Raw genomic sequence first — 17,179 nt, 5'->3', positions numbered from 1 at the left:
ACCCTCCACTGAGGATGACACGGCGGTCGGATGGTCCCGGTAGGCCACTCGTGGCCTGAAGACGGAGTGCTTTAAGATGTAGGTGTCGGCTGCCACAAGCCACACCACGAAAGATGACAACTGGCTGTACCCGCGGGCTGTAGCTTGTGCAATCGCCGCTGGCAGCACAGAGGAGAAGACGTCACAGGCTTCCAGCGTGCGGAGGAGCCTCCAGGGTCGCGACGGCTGCTCGTCAGCGCTCTGGCCCGCAGTGTTCGGCGAACTGCCGGAGCTTGCTGACACGTCGACCATCCCGCTGCTTAACCTGTAAGTACCCGCGGCGAGGTTTCCGCCAGCGCAAAGCGCCTGCATGAGTAGCTGCTAGTAGAGATGGGCAAACTGAAACACGTAACTGTTTCGAAACAAATGAAACAGTACAATGTAATGTTTCGATACGCTGTTTCGAAACAGTGAAACAGTTTGTGTTTTGTAATCTAATAAACCTTCCACATTTTATCATCTTGAATGTCTACTGTATATAAACACAAATGAGGTGCGAGAGCGCTAATCGTGTCGCAGAAAGTATGAAACTATCACTTAGGCGTCTTGGCAGTTTCGTATTTACTCCAGCAAATGCGCTGCTTTCGTGTCGCGTGACTTTCATACTTTTCAATTGGCTGTGGACAGCCATAGCTGAAGACAGAAGAACCACCACGAACGGAACTGGAGGTGGGAGCAAACTGCAGAAACAACGGATATGCTACTGGGATTCCCACATTCCGTTAGTATGGGTAATATACCCATCCCGCTAATTTCCATGCACACAAAGGTAATCATTGTGGATAATAGGCACAGTGACTATATACTCACAAATAACGCCAAATAATTCGAATAAATAACAAAATATAACAGAAAAAATTTTGTCTTTCAAGGTGTTTCTAACCGTTACTACAAATTCGTCATGCTTCCCAGCCCTTCCCGTTCACCACTACACTATCAGTGATATGTCAAACAGATTGCTTGCAACTATACCTACATCAAATTTATGTATATGTCTAATAACTGTCACTATACGCCTTTTTTTATTCAAAATGTTGTAGGCTTAAAATGGCTCTGACCACTATGCGACTTAACTTCTGAGGTCATCAGTCGCCTAGAACTTAGAACTAATTAAACCTAACTAACCTAAGGAAATCACGCCCACCCATGCCCGAGGCAGGATTCGAACCTGCGACCGCAGCGGTCGTGCGTTTCCAGACTGTAGCGCCTAGAACCGCACGGCCACTCCGGCCGGCTGTTGTAGGCTTACTTGCGTTTCTTAATATGACTACTGTACATGAACAGAAAAGCGTATGGTATTAAAGAAGTGTAATTTAACTGAATGATTTTCACATATTTATTACTTTCAATGTGAATAGTATGCGTTGTTTTATTGTTTGGTTAGTGTTTATAAAGCAGATGTTACGCTATTTCGGAATAGGACAGTCAGCTAGAAACGAAGCATTATTTTCGGATATCTTAAGCTTCATGCTATTGCTTGTCAAAAAGATTTCGACACTCTTGAAAGTGTTTCATGAAGTGGTATGTTGTATTTCAATACCCGTGCCGAGCCCGAATCTCGTCGGACACAGAGCGGAATGAAACATCTCTGTTTCGATACAATTTGTCCGTTCCAAGCACAGGTGGACTGAAACAGCCGTATTTTGTAACAACGATACAGTTTCTGTGTCTGGCTCGAGATCGAATCTCGTCCGGTTATCCGAGACAGGGGCGGAATGAAACACCACTGTTTCGAAACAAGTGAACCACAGCTGTTCCGAAACACTGAAACAGTTCCACGTATCGATACACTGTATCGAAACATAGAAACAGTGGCCAAGTCTGGTTGCTGCCACCAGGTAAGCTCGTTTCAGCGTCTGCTGATGAAATATGTCAGTTTTCTGTTTGGTACAGACGTGACAGTAATTGCGCAAGCAGAGCACGTATTCCCAAAAATGAATCATAGTCTTCCGGTTGTATCATCATGGTTTAGGAGTTCTGCACTCTCTTAGAACGGAAGTCTCTCCCAGCCAGCAGTAACCTCATGTTTTATCACTACTTGCGCTGCACTTTCGTGTTCTTCGGCGTAATCTCTCTCTCTCTTTCTCTCTTCCCCCCTTACCTGCTGTTCTGGAAGTATTTCATACATGCTTATTGCATGATCGTGTTACACTGTCCAAAAAGATTATTTCATTAATTTATTATGAAGAATATCTCGCGTTTAAACTCGACGATTCTTATTTAACGCTGTTCCCCCTTTTTCTTCTCCTTCCCCCTGTCTTACCGCATTCAAACTACGTAACTAATTTTACTGCTTAAAGTGACCTCATAGCAGTCTTCAGGCAACCACAGACGTAGCTACACATGGGACATGTTAATTTTCCTAAACAGTAAAAGCGCCGTCCAATCTTTTTAACGTTTACAACTTTTAGCCCACGTAGAAAAAAAAACAATTGTTTTGAACTCTCAGCACTTCATAACGTATTGGTTAGAAACTTGGTAGTTTAGTTAGTAGTTATAGTTTAGTACGTTCTGCATTCTCTTTTTATGAACAGTATTGCCTATCTCCGTGGCCGAGAGGTTCTAGGCGCTTTAGTCCGGAACCGCGCTGCTGCTACGGTCGCAGGTTCGACTCCTGCCTCGGACATGGATGTGTGTGATGTCCTTAAGTTAGTTAGGTTTAAGTAGTTCTAAGTCTAGGAGACTGATGACCTCAGATGTTAAGTCCCATAGAGTTTATAGCCAATTGAACCATTTTTTGAACACTATTCCACACAACGTTTCTTTCTCGCGCGCTTTAATATTTGTAAATTTATTCTGCGAGACATCTTGATTAACTTGCTTTTGCAAATATTCGCCGGGAATACGGCAAGAAACAAATTTAGTTTGTGATAAATATTTCCACGGTAAGTGGGTTTATCGAAATGTTTTAAGCATTCGCTACGCGGGTAAGGGTGTCTCATGTGCTAGACACAATTAAAATGCAGAATCTCAAGATGTTAATGAATTACTAAATTAATAATCTCAGAATTCTTTATACAATGAAACCAACAAATATGCACTTGAATATGCGAACTTCGTGTAATATGAATTATGTCGGACCAGTCCCAGATTTCCTGATTCCGGGTTATGTATATCAGAGGTTAGTAGATTCAAGCGTAGACTAGTAAATGTTTCGAATGGGTTATTGTTTTGTGTATGCAGTAAAATTCCTTAACTGGAAACCGAAAACATACCTGTAGTGCCTTTAAATTATTATTTATTATCTTTTTCCGACAAGTACGTCTTGCACCGGCATTGGGGCACACGATTTAAAAAACTGAGTGAAGACCTTCACCTTGTTGCACGCGGCATATCAGGTTTTTCAACGTGAAGTCGAATACACGACTTAAATGAGTGCTGCAGTTCTTAATCGCTATATATGTAACACCTACTTTGATATCTTGGTAACATTCTGCAGAAATAGCTTTGTCATCTAATTATTATTAGAGAAATTTTCCTAAAAATAATTTTCCGTGCTCTTATCCAAACAGTGAGTTCTTTTATGCCCAACTGAAAAAATAAAAAATGATTACAAATAAATACTCCCACTTACAATAACGTCAAGAACCTGATGATAGAGAGGCTAGATTAATGGCTGTCAAGTTGACGTTCTCGGTCAGTTTCCGAAAAAAAAAAATGCCACTATGGACGCCGTGATTATATTCGAAGTGTGTTAGAGAGAGGTTGTTGTGTTTGAAAAACCCACTACCCAACGAAAGAAAAACTACAGAAAACAAAGAGTAAATTAAATTTTCTAAGGTGAATAATGAGGAATCTAAGATAAGTACGCAACACAAGATGCTTCAATACTCTTACGCTAAAAGGGTCAGCAAGCGTCAATGAACTGGTTATAGTGTAAAAGTTCGCAAATAGATTCTTGGTTGGGTAAGAGTACTTCCTGCGAACTTCCACCCCCGTAGACACCCGTGCTTTTACCCATTCCACTATTTTCATTTTCGACAATCTATAGATAACATCCGCAAATAAAGTCGTGGATATCAAGGTCGACATTGGAAGCTTATAGCCGCCAATTCTGGTACCAAATTTATCTAATTTTTAAGTATATTTCGATTCACCTAATACGCAATCAAAACTACACGAATTTTACATCGATACCTAGAAAATTGGACGACCGCATTTTCTCTAGCTGTAAACATGTAACTGCTCCGAGGTTCCAGAATAGTTACCCATTCCACTATTTTCATTTTCGACAATCTATAGATAACATCCGCAAATAAAGTCGTGGATATCAAGGTCGACATTGGAAGCTTATAGCCGCCAATTCCGGTACCAAATTTATCTAATTTTTAAGTATATTTCGATTCTCCTAATACGCAATCAAAACTACACGAATTTTACATCGATACCTAGAAAATTGGACGACCGCATTTTCTCTAGCTGTAAACGTGTAACTGCTCCGAGGTTCCAGAATAGTTACCCATTCCACTATTTTCATTTTCGACAATCTATAGATAACATCCGCAAATAAAGTCGTGGATATCAAGGTCGACATTGGAAGCTTATAGCCGGCAATTCCGGTACCAAATTTATCTAATTTTTAAGTATATTTCGATTCAGCTAATACGCAATCAAAACTACACGAATTTTACATCGATACCTAGAAAATTGGACGACCGCATTTTCTCTAGCTGTAAACGTGTAACTGCTCCGGGGTTCCAGAATAGTTACCCATTCCACTATTTTCATTTTCGACAATCTATAGATAACATCTGCAAATAAAGTCGTGGATATCAAGGTCGACATTGGAAGCTTATAGCCGCCAATTCCGCTGCCAAATTTATCTAATTTTTAAGTATATTTCGATTCACCTAATACGCAGTCAAAACTACACGAATTTTACATCGATACCTAGAAAATTGGACGACCGCATTTTCTCCAGCTGTAAACGTGAAACTGCCCCGAGGTTCCAGAATAGAACTAAGGAGATGATGGCGTATGCGCTGCCTCGTGGGAGAAAGGCGAACTTCTGCTTAAGGGACGTGAAAACTTGATGTGTACTCTCACCCTCTCGTACTTTTATTACATATCCTCTTTCTCCCCACAATACTTTGCTGTCTTAATGCCGTTCAGACGGAAATTCGATCACTCAACTAAAGAAGCTGCTGTAAAGCGTCTCAGTAAACGTTTTCACTGGGCAAGCTATCGCCCGCAGATCAAAAAGTGTAGCTTAAGTTCCTTGTGCAACGTCGAACGATTAATCTTCTGGGAGAGAATATATCGGTACACGTGTGTAAGGAGCAATTGGAAATCACAAGTCTCAAGTCACAACATTTTTTTCTAACTAATTCTGGAGTAATTTGCAGCCAGTTTCATTCCTCGTCTACTTTTGCAGTTTGATGAGGGCTTGATGCAACTGCCCACAGCACTCCATTAGTGTCAGTTTCGTTAACAATGCCAGTCAGAAATTTCGTGAACCGTTGTAGTACTGTCTGATGACATAATTAATTAGTACTGTCTGGTGACATAATTTATCAGGTCTAAAAGCTCTACTGGCGGTTCTTGCTACTTGTGTCGTATGGAAGAAAAGAAAGCTGCTACTAGTGGAGACACGTACAATCAGGGTCCACAATGTGGCAGTTGACTGATTTGATTCTGCCTCCTACATTTCGCTTTCCGTTACACAATACAAAGTAACAATGTAGCTTATACCTTTACCGGAAAAGCAACTTATTTGTGTTATCAGACTGCGAAGATTTCATTCGATTGCAAACGTCAGAACTACTTTTGTTAATGTCTTTAGTCAGTGTTACAATGTTTCTCAGACATTGTTGATCCAAACAAAACTACTTTTATCGCAGAATCACTACCTAGCCTCGACGACAGTTTCCAATGCGAATGCCTCACATCAATTTTTCCTGAAGGTTATTTTCGTTCTGTCGTTGCAAGAATTATAAAGGAACTACGGACAATATGGCGACACAAATGAAGAATTCAATGACGCCTTGTCAATTATTTCACCCCTACTCACAGAAGCCACCTCTAACACGAATAAAAGTATTGAATGATCTTGAAGGTTGTTCCTCACGGACTTTATCCTTACCTTTGGTCTCGTAAATCTGAAAATTGAGGAACTACCCGTGGCAGATACGGGCCACGAATTTTCCTCTCATTGCCGCCAATGTAAACCAGATAAATGGTGTGGCAGTGCAAAGGATGTTTGTTTTTAACTAGGAACAACTAAATATCTCGAAAAAATATGCGTTGTATAAAAAAAAGTTGCAAATGGAAAGTTAATATTTTTCAAGGAGGCGTCTGTACGTCAAACCTGCCACCCTCTGATCTGCCCACCCTCCAGAGGGCTCAAAGTTTCGTTTTCAAATGGAAAAAACCTCACTTTTATTGCAGATTCGGGTTTAATGCAAAAAGCGGACAGGGTTTACCAGAAACATTGTGGTAGAAGGCGCTGTAATCGACGAAATTCAGTTTTTCCGATTTCTGCAATTAAGAACCGACTCATTTGATTCTAATTTACATTTTACATAAAAATGTAAACAGTTTTTTTCCAATTACTTGATATTATTGTTTTAAATTTAATATAGTGTTTCAAATTTGATAGTACAGTAAAACTTTTACTGTGCCCTTCGGGTTTGATTTCAGTGAGTCCTGACACCAATGGTGATGCTTGAAGGTGAGTCCCCTTGAATCTCCCAGTCACAGTGATTTCGGAGTGCTCGTCAGTCCTACCCATGTAACTCTCGCGCCGGTTACAGAGCCAACTACCACAAACGAAAAAACTTGTTCCATATGAACCTTAGGTATTTTTTGGCGTGGAATCCGAAGCTTCCCATGGGGGGGGGGGGGGGGGGGGGAGAGGTTATAGGGGTTGGCCACTTTTAGCATAGGTGGATTTCCCCTTTGAAAATATTATCTTCTCACCTGTGACATTCGTTTTTTGGTTGACGCTTATTTTTCGAGATATTTAGTTGTACCAAGTTAACATCATCTTGCAATTGTCTTATGACGACACACACACACACACACACACACACACACACACACACACACACACACACACAGAGAGAGAGAGAGAGAGAGAGAGAGATAGAGAGAGGTTTTTTTATGGCGGGGAGGGGGGGGGAGGGCACAAGAACACTTTTAAAGACCATAACCTCAGGGGCTACTACCCAACCCCGAAATTACTGAACTGTGCCTCCCGTCGTCGTTAACGGAAACACGCGGCAGTTAGACTAACCAGACACAGCGGTGACTAAGGAAAACTCATTACACCTCCAATGCTTTCAGGTTAGTTGTGAAACGGTTCAGGGTGTCCTCGTCAAATGGCTCAAATGGCTCTGAGCACTATGGGACTTAATTTCTGAGGTCATCAGTCCCCTAGAACTTAGAACTACTTAAACCTAACTAACCTAAGGACATCACACACATCCATGGATTCGAACCTGCGACCGTAGCGGTCGCGCGGTTCCAGACTGTAGCGCCTAGAACCGCTCGGCCACCCCGGACGGCTGTCCTCGTCAGATTTCATGCGTAGAGCAGTACGGTGTTGTTAGTAATCATGAAACCCCTGTTAATAGAAAACAGTTGTCAGGAAAGTGGACGCATTCAAGCGAAAAGAAGTTTTAGCAGAAAAAAAAAAAAAAGCAGAATGAGATAATGATACCCGTATTTTTGATACCTATATACGGAGCAGGAAAATGGTAGGGAAGTCAGAATGAACGTTAAAATACGTTCTGAAAGATTTTAATAAAGCCGAAGAAACCAGGGAAAAAATTAAAACTCCCAGAAAACAAAGGCGTTCTAGAAATAATGATATAATAAAACGGAGCCAAATACACCAGTTTTATTTACGAACCAAACGTGGGTGCTTACCCATTACACGACGGAAAGTGCTGGTAGCATGAAGACGTTACTGGCGTAATGACTAAGAGCAAGCCAAATAACTATTGTGTTCCACTCTTGGAGGAATAATCAGCTTCACAGAGGAAGCAAAGTCAGTTTATGATTTGGAATCTAAATCTCGAAATCATCACGGCGATATGGAAATTTGTGGTAAGGACTGTGGGACCAAACTGCTTAGGCCATGGGTCCCTAGGCTTACGCACTACTTAAACGACCTTATCCTAAGGACAACACACAACACACACACCCATGCCCGAGGGAGGACTCGAACCTCCGACGGGGGGAGCCGCGCGTGCCGTGACAAGACGCCTCAGACCGCACGGCTACCCCGCACGGCACGACGATATGTATAGCGCTAATTACCATAAATGGTTAGAATGGAAACTGATTTCTAACATCCCAGGTGGTAGTATTGTTGTACTTGATAACGCACTGTATCGTACTGTTTAAAGAAATAAATCCCCTCACTGCTGAAACTTTCGACAAGGATATAACTGAATAGTTCATTCAGAACAAATTCAGTTTTAAAACGAGCTTTCAAAGTTGTGCGCTATAATAGATCAAAGCCGGTTTTTAAAGCAGATGCTGTTGTTAGGCGTAAGCGATATACTGTTCTGTCTCCCACCATACCACTTATTTGAACCATGTAGAGCTAATCTGGAATACAATGAAACAAAAAAAAGCAGAAAAATGTTTCTTCCGCTACGTTAACCAAAGAATCTTTATCTAACCTTACCGAACATGACTGGTTAAAAGCCCTAGAACGTATTAAAGGAACTGAAAATTAATGTCGAGGCAGAGATGGCTTTCTGGAGGAAGCAATAGAGAATATAATAGTCAATGTTGGGCTAGAGAATGGAGATGAATATGCAGCAAATGAAGGTGACAGTGATATGGAAATTGACATGGCGGACGCAACTGGAACAGCTTCCAAGGAAACTGGTACAACAGATGAAGGACTTGGCGCCTATCCATTTCGCGATGGACGATCTACTTCATAGCTCTAATCACCAAGGTTAGCGCAGTTTTCATTGCATAACTATAGTTGTAGCGTCCTTCCTTCCCTTCACAAACCCGACAACGACCTGATTCGCGATAAGCTTACCGATGCGCCCTCACGCCCAAGTGCAATAGTATTGTGGTCGACTAATACGTGGTGGCAATAGCAATATAAATCGCCCAAGGGGATCTTGATAAAAGAGGAGTGTTTTAGAGTTAGTGGACGTATTTATTACATTTCAATTCACGCCCATTGGACTCGCATTCGGGAGTAACAGGTTTCAAATCCCCTCAGGTTTTTCGTGATTCTCCTGAACATAACCGATTTTCTTACCTTTCCTTCTTCAATACGATCTTGACGACTTCATCGTTTGTGCGGCATTAAACAATAATCTTCCTGCCGCTTCTTCGTGCTTGTAACTTTGTACACGGAGGTGTCTCACAATGAACAAACAGAAGGTGTAGAAACTGAACCGAGACGTTGATTTTAATGTCGATCGATGCTGCATACCATTCCGTCAGTGTTGTGTACAGAGCCGTGCGAGTTCAAATGTAGCCACTGTGCGTAACGGGACTGCAGTGTCTTGCGACTTTCGGTAGCACGACTATTCCGCGTCCTTGAGCGCCTTGTAGCTGCTTCTGCAGAACAAGTACGACTAGAGTGGTTTTTTCAAACGTGTGGAGATATTTTCCATCGCGTAGGAAATGACGCATAAGATTCACTCAGCCCTACTACTACCCATTCCAATACGTCTCTTATAACGTTCCCTGGTCGTTATGCTCCATCCAACACAGATTCTACTGTGTAAACTGAGGGACTAGTAGTTCTGAGAGAAAACGAGTGGTAGAGGCGAAATTGAAGGTTGGTCGAACCTCAGTCGCTAACAGCGCTACCTGTAAGAAACAGGATTTGCGCTTGAGTGCCGAACCTGCACGAAGTTCTAATAAGACTGGAAATTTCAAAGCGGTGTATACTTGTTTATTTATTTGTGCTTTGACCACTCAATACATCAGAGATGTCAGATACACTATGGATGTTATACAAACATATATAAAACATACACAAACATGTAACGGATTAGGCAAGGACAGGACAGGCTGTTGGCCATAGGCTTTTCAATGGAACCAGCCAAGCACCCGCCTAAGCAGCCTGAGGAAACCTTGGAGAGCTCAAGTCAGAACGGTAGCACGGGACCTCGAACCCTGCTCCTCCCAAATGCGAATCCAGTGACTTAACACTTAGCCACATCGGTATGTGACATGAGGAGAAAACCGTAAATTGAACCACACGTTCCTAGTCCACTATCAGCTTACATGATGCACAAGGAATATAAACAATAACATTACTGTAATATGAAACTTTGTTATGTCACATTTCTGAAAAGTACAAACACACGAACGCCTGCCAGCACAGCATGTTTCCCAAGTACTCTCGTAATTGATTCCCTTTACTGAGGTGATGCATTGGACTGCATGTGAAGCAGAGATTCAAATGGCTCTAAGCACTATGGGACTTAAGATCTGAGGTCATCAGTCCCCTAGACTGCTTAAACCTAACTAACCTAAGGACATCACACACACCCATGGCCGAGGCAGGATTCGAACCTGCGACCGTAGCAGCCTCGTGGTTCCCGACTGAAGCGCGTAGAACCGCTCGGCCACAGCGCCCGACTTGAAGCAGAGAAAAATGGAAACTATGTTGTACAAAGGCACACCACGTAAACATCAGTAAGCAGAAGAAAAAAATACACACTAATAAACGACTCCCAGTATTTCTGTAAGCCAAAATATTCGCTTACGTTACATAAATGCTTCTCAAGAAGATATGTTTCTTACTCTCCGCCTTGTTTCTGTGTTTTGGTAGTGTGTTATGAAGTATGACACAAATGTGGTTCACATGTCTTTGAGTGACGGGACTCAGAGTTTGGCGTGTTGTAACTATAATAATCGCTATTTCCAGATCCCTCCAAGTTTATTTCTGATTATCAGTATTCATTTGCATGTTGACAGGTAGGGTACTACAAGCACGCATAACTTTTTAAATACGAGCTTGCAGTGCGTCCTTGCAGCGTTATGTGGAAAGATTCGAATAGTCCTATTCCGTAACGTAAAAATTTCATTTAATCGACTATTCTTTCTACTCCAAAATTCTATACCAAGGGACTGGGAGTAACCAAAGTAAGCTACTCTAGCACCATCCGGGAAGAAAACATTTAAGATGATTCTCAAAGCAAGACGTGTCGAACAGAGTCTCCGGGAAAGAGATAGAGTCTTTTCAATTTAAGTCTTGATTAACACATAATAGTTTTGCACGTCGTGCTTTTCATAACTCATTATCACTAGTACCAGTCGGAAATTTTACTTTTGAATAATTTTTCCCAATTTACCGTAATTTATTTTATTCACACTAAGGGTTAGCCTGTTGGTACTGAACCATGAATGCATGGACTGAAGACTTCATCAACTATACATGATATATTTCAGTTTTAATCCATTTGTTCACGACTTGTTACAAAATGCTTCAAATGGCTCTGAGCACTATGGGACTTTACTTCTGAGGTCATCAGTCCCCTAGAACTTAGAACTACTTAAACCTAACCTACCTAAGGACATTACGCACATCCATGCCCGAGGCAGGATTCGAACCTGCGACCGTAGTGGTCGCGCCGTCCCAGACTGTAGTGCCTTGAACCGCTCGGCCATCTAGGCCGGCCACGACTTGTTACATATCGCATGTATACTGCCGATACCATGCCGTCGTAACTGGTTACTGTTCGAGGTTAGAGTTATTAGCAACTCTACTCCAGCAGCGATCTTCCACGTATCGTTAAGTGTAATCATTTGCTGCCCTTGGCCTTTACAGGCTCTGTATTGCAGAAGCTGGAGCCATCTCCCTCTGGCTACCCTGACTGATACACTTCGCATCAGCTTAGAATACATATTAAGTATGTAAAATCAACGGTTCACTCTAGCCAGCAAATATCGTAAGCAGCGTTGTTGCACAAACTACGAATCGTATGCTACGCTGATTTCTTGTATAATTTTACGATGTAGCCTGAAAAGATAGAAAACAGCTGCAATCCAGCATCTTTGGCGAAGCAAAACAGCATATTCGGCTATTTGTGATGCATTACTATATATGCAAACAATTATCAATCTGCCGTAGTGCAGATACGCCCTGAAAAAGGAAAAAAAAACTAATTTCCGTGTTTTCTGCTGCTTCATTGCTGTTCATGCGTGCAGTAAACGTGCCATTCCATTCTTCTTTACGCATCAACACTTGCTGTCGATCTAGCAGCATGGAAAAATGTTCTACATTCTCACAAGGAGCGTCTTGCAAGGTAGCAAGGTCAATCTTTTGCAGCAAGATCAATCATTAATAAGACTCATTTGAAAGTGTTGTGTTAACAATTGTGACTGGAAAAATCTTAGCTGCCAATGACACACTGTGTTCACCAGGAAGGTGACAGAAAATGAGTGTCCTGAAGGTGGAGAAATGAAATGTCGTGTGGCGAAGGCCTCCCGGCGGGTAGACCGCATCGCCTGGTGCAAGTCTTTTGAGGTGACGCCACTTCGGCGACTTGAGCGTCGATGAGGATGAAATGAGAATGATGAAGACGACACAAACACCCAGTACCTGCGTGGAGAAAATCTCTAACCCAGGCGGGAATCGAACCCGGGGCCCCCGACATGATAAGCCGTCGCGCTGTCCACAACGTTACGGTGGCGGACGGGAGGTGCAGAGATCGACCTTCTGTAGGATATAAGTATCACAGTTCACAAAATAGACATAGTCGACATTCAAGAAATATTCAAAGCAAACCATTAACTTCCACTACGAGCACCGAATGAAAAATGGTGGGCCACAGTAATCAAAAGGGTTCGCGCCATCGAGATCGAAGGCGAACTCCTTGGGAGTTACAAATTGCGCAGGACGTTCAGCCAGCTATCCAGCCTTAAGAATGCACGTAGAATCATTTTGGTGAAACGAGGTGATGAGAACTGATGGAATGTGATGGCATGCGGTCGAATGCGAAACATTTCGACGAAACAGCCTGTCGGCTATTCTTAAAGGCAGATAGTGTGATAATATGTTTTACAGGCACGGAAGAAAAACATTCAGAGGCAGAATTTGTTCAGTGGTTCCAAATGGCATGAATTGAAACGTCGCACACTTTTCAGGAGGGATAGTCTACTCTAAAGGAGTAAGATTTTTATACGCAGAGCAGGAAGCAAGCAAAAGCAAGTGCCGTACCATAGTTGTAGCTGCCTTACACTCATTTTCCCATTCTTGCTTGCTATGACGTAAATATTTCCCACTACCCTTGCAAGATCACGCACGCGAGAAAGAACCTTAGGGGGCAGAGCATTTCCAAGTTCTCGCAGCACAATAAATAACTTTCCAGCCAATTTACCATTCAGATTAACAGTCCGCATAATTGTATACGAGTGTGTTAAGGCACTGATGTTAGTTGGTCTCAATAAAACTCTCCTGGTACCTCTAAATTCCGTGGTTCCTTTCATATGCATTTCTTCAAATTCCAATTGGTCTGAGCTGAAAATAAACTCTTACTGAACGATGGGATAAGGTTGTTATTCTCATCTACAAATTTTCGGGCCGTTCCGCTGTTAGCTGTGCATCCACAAGTAGATGCTTTGTTTGAAATTTCGTTACCTTAGTCTTATAATTCTGTAGCACTGTTTGAAGTTAAGCAACCAACCTCGCTTTCCCTTGAAGTCACTCTAATCTATGTCACACTTAATTTGATGTATATAACATAGTAGGCTAGTAGTTCATTATTATGCGTATTCTGTAAGTTGTGTCAAGCAACCTTGAAAGCGCAAACACCAGTTTTCGTAACAAGCGCACATGGTCCTCCCTTGAAGATCCGTAGTTTTCCTTTACGCGGTCATATTGCTCCGCTATTATTCGAAATCTGTTTATAATTTTTTTATTATGCTGGTTATGATCGTCCATGTGCGTAATTATGTTTCGAACCCACTCCATGGACAACGATTGTTTTGCAGCACGTTTCACTGGAGACAGGATCTGTGGCTCCCTGGCTGACAAGGATGATGAACTACATGGCTCGAGACCTGTTTCAGTACCATGTGCACTTGTTAAGCACGTATAGTCATTATTGTACTCCTCATGTATATTATCCGCACAGTCGAGCATACAAGACACCACACAGTCCACTAACTCATCCTACGGTGGCAGGTTCGAATCCTGCCTCGGGCATGGATGTGTGTGATGTCCTTAGGTTAGTTAGGTTTAAGTAGTTGTAGGTTCTAGGGGACTGATGACCTCAGATGTAAGCCCCATAGCGCTCAGAGCCATTTGAACCACTAACTCATCTTGTAGAAAAGCTAATATTTCTTCCGCAAGTTCTTTCTCACTCCTTGGGCACCTTTCTCACGAAATGTCGATTTCGGCAACTGTTGTTGTAGATTTGATGCAATGTTTGCTCTGCTTTGTATCAGCACCGCTAGCACTGTAACACTTTACTCGTCGACTAAGCAGTTCAACTACTCTCCGAAGCCTCATTCCGTGCTCATTATTCAATACCTCCAGTCCCGCCTCCTGTTGTCATTAGCAGCCAATATTGTGTTTGCATAGTAGACAATATGTGGGGTGTCAAGAAGCGTAAACATCGTTAGCCTTTTGCGACCTCGCACTGTTGAGGGGTTCCTTGTCAGTTTACCATGCTTTAGTCTACATTGCCTGCGAAATTATTTTATAAGATGAACATTTCTTGTGAAGATGAGCTTGTTGTTATCTATATTTTTATTGTGGCCAGGTACTCACGCTATTTTAATAATTGCTAAAGAAATCTGGGCAGGTAATGTAGCGATGTGTCAGGTTTGTGTTATGCAGACATTTCTGTCCTCACTATGTTCCGTATTTGCCGTATGCTTGTTATCATCAGATACTAAATTAAATTGATCCATTATTGATTATTCTATCATGTATAGCTACAATGAGAAATTCTGATCTATGTGCTTTGATACGCCTTAGGGGTCGGGTAGATGAGTGCTGCGTTTGTCGTCAATCTGTTATACAAAACGCCTACTCTACTGCTTAAAGCGTGCGGCAGAAGTGTTAACTTGTGCCAAGTTGGTTCAGCTTCAAGTGAGTAATTAACCATAATGTTTGATGGTGATTGTGATGAGGGTGGCGGCTAAGTCCATTTAGTGGAACAAAGTTTGAAGGGAAGAGCAAATTAAGTATTACTGTGAATCGTGTTTCCACAGGTGATCAGTATCACTGTTAGATACTGAGCTTTCAATGCTGGAATTGAAGCAGCCCAAAAACAAAGTAGTAGATTAGTATACTTTGCCAGTATGCTATTGGGTGAGTTGCGGTTTGTTGAGGTTTCCAGTACTAAACGCATCTGTACGAGGCTATTTTATCTACTCGGCTTGCCACTAGATCTGTAAACTTAGTACGTGAATGTGCCACATAGGGAGAGTTTCTGCCGGAAAAATCAGCAAAGGCTCAATTAGTTTTTATAGGGATTTCAGAGGACGATAGCAGCCATACACATGACAGCTCATCACAGCTAAGGTAAATACTGCGAGCAGAGGCGTGAACTTGTTGGTTCACCAGCTTGTGTTCACTGTAAACTCGAGCGACCTTGGGTAATGTTTTGCTCAACTTGTCACAAAACTAACCATCCTCCGTAGACTTGATTGTCATCCTAAATAGTATCGAACTTTGAACCGGAATCGGATGATTTACCGTAGTACTGGCCAACATCATGACATAGTCATAAGAATAATTTTGTAAAGAAACTTCTAGTTAAAATTTACCATTGTTGTGTTTAGGATTATTTCACTTTCTGAGGACGAGATGAGTTCGTTTGACAACTGTCGTAACATTGTTACATTGTAAACTGTGTGGATGTGTGTATTTCGGTGATAAGATTGCAACATTAAACGAAAAATATTTGCAGCTTACACAGTTGATGTTCTCTCCTCAGAATCTTACAACTTGACTAGCCAGGTTTGATATTGAGAACATGCACAGTAGACTATGCTCTCTCCATTGATATACATGCTCTAAGCTCACAACCACAGATTTACTACGAAATACGTTATGCATCATTTTATTTGTATCAATACAATCACACTGCCTGCGTTATATTTAATGGCCTACCCGTGAGAAGGTTACTAGCGATTGCTATACAAATTCTTCTACAGGTTGATTTTCTTTGTTTATATGTGGCGATTTATTGGCTAATTCGTGCAGTGTAACAGCCATTTTCTCAAAGCTGCCACTGAAGCAAACATTCATGAAGTGCCGATATAATTTTGCAATTGAAGTATATAAGGGCGCTATGCTGTTCTGATTTGAATTTATTAGTACCATGCCGTATGTAAGAATCCTCGGTTTTTGATATGAGCGGATAATGCCGCTGAGTGTTACTCATTGTATCGTGATAGAAACTGTTAGCTCTGCAATCTTGTAATTTGTTACGGAGGACAATAGCCACAGATATTAACAGGAATGAAAGACATTGTAAAACAGCAAAGCTTAAGAAGCAGCTATGTCATTCGGCACGACGTTATCAGACAGAACCAAGAACAGCGGAAGACAAACATTCTAATAGGAAACAACGATGCGTTTAAAACCAGTTCTCTGTGACTGATGTATTTACTGAACTTCACTTCAGTTGTAGATGGCGGTTGCCTATAAATATCACAGTCCAGTGGCGGTGTGTGTAGTATTACGATAGCCGCAAGCATTGTTTCTTCCAGCACACCTTACACATAAAAGAGAGAATGATTTACAAAGTTTAAAAGTTTCTCATGATATTAATGAAGGTACGTGGGGTTATACAAAGAAAAAGTTGGGCGCTTCTGGTCTGGAATGTGTCCTTAATTTCTCTCGTCTTATTACGTTAAATGTGTTTCAACAGCACAGAAATACGTCTTGTAAAGAAAGGGTGACTACAGTTCTTCTTGCTCGCTTTGTCGTGCTGTAACTACTAACGTTTCGAAATGAATTTGTTTGTATACATTATTCCACTTCCAATTTGCAGCAGCAGCTGCATTTCTCGTGCGTTCCTCTTCAATAGTCAGAAATAAAAGGAGAAAAATTTTACCAAGTGTTGTGTACATAGTTCCGCGTAGTCAGCGCGTACACAACTTTCCCACTAGAGCGCGCCCCACTAAGCACAACAGCGCAGGCGCAGCGCTCGTCCGTCTCCGCACTACGAGATGGCGCTGCCTTAGAGAT

At 41.9% G+C, this 17,179-nt stretch overlaps 1 protein-coding gene across 1 annotated transcript in view; it reads left to right on the top strand.

Moving 5' to 3' along the window:
- Positions 1 to 217: 217 nt before the first annotated feature.
- Positions 218 to 17,179, top strand: part of LOC124595557 (serpin B8-like) — a 107,370-nt gene continuing 90,408 nt past the window's right edge. The window contains exon 1 of the mRNA XM_047134338.1: positions 218 to 306. The gene's annotated coding sequence lies outside the window, so the exon portion shown is untranslated. The remainder of the gene's footprint in view (positions 307 to 17,179) is intronic.

The sequence above is a fragment of the Schistocerca americana genome, chromosome 2 (assembly GCF_021461395.2).
Source record: "Schistocerca americana isolate TAMUIC-IGC-003095 chromosome 2, iqSchAmer2.1, whole genome shotgun sequence".
In the NCBI taxonomy this organism is placed as follows: domain Eukaryota; kingdom Metazoa; phylum Arthropoda; class Insecta; order Orthoptera; family Acrididae; genus Schistocerca; species Schistocerca americana.
This window is presented reverse-complemented; position numbering and strand designations above follow the sequence as displayed.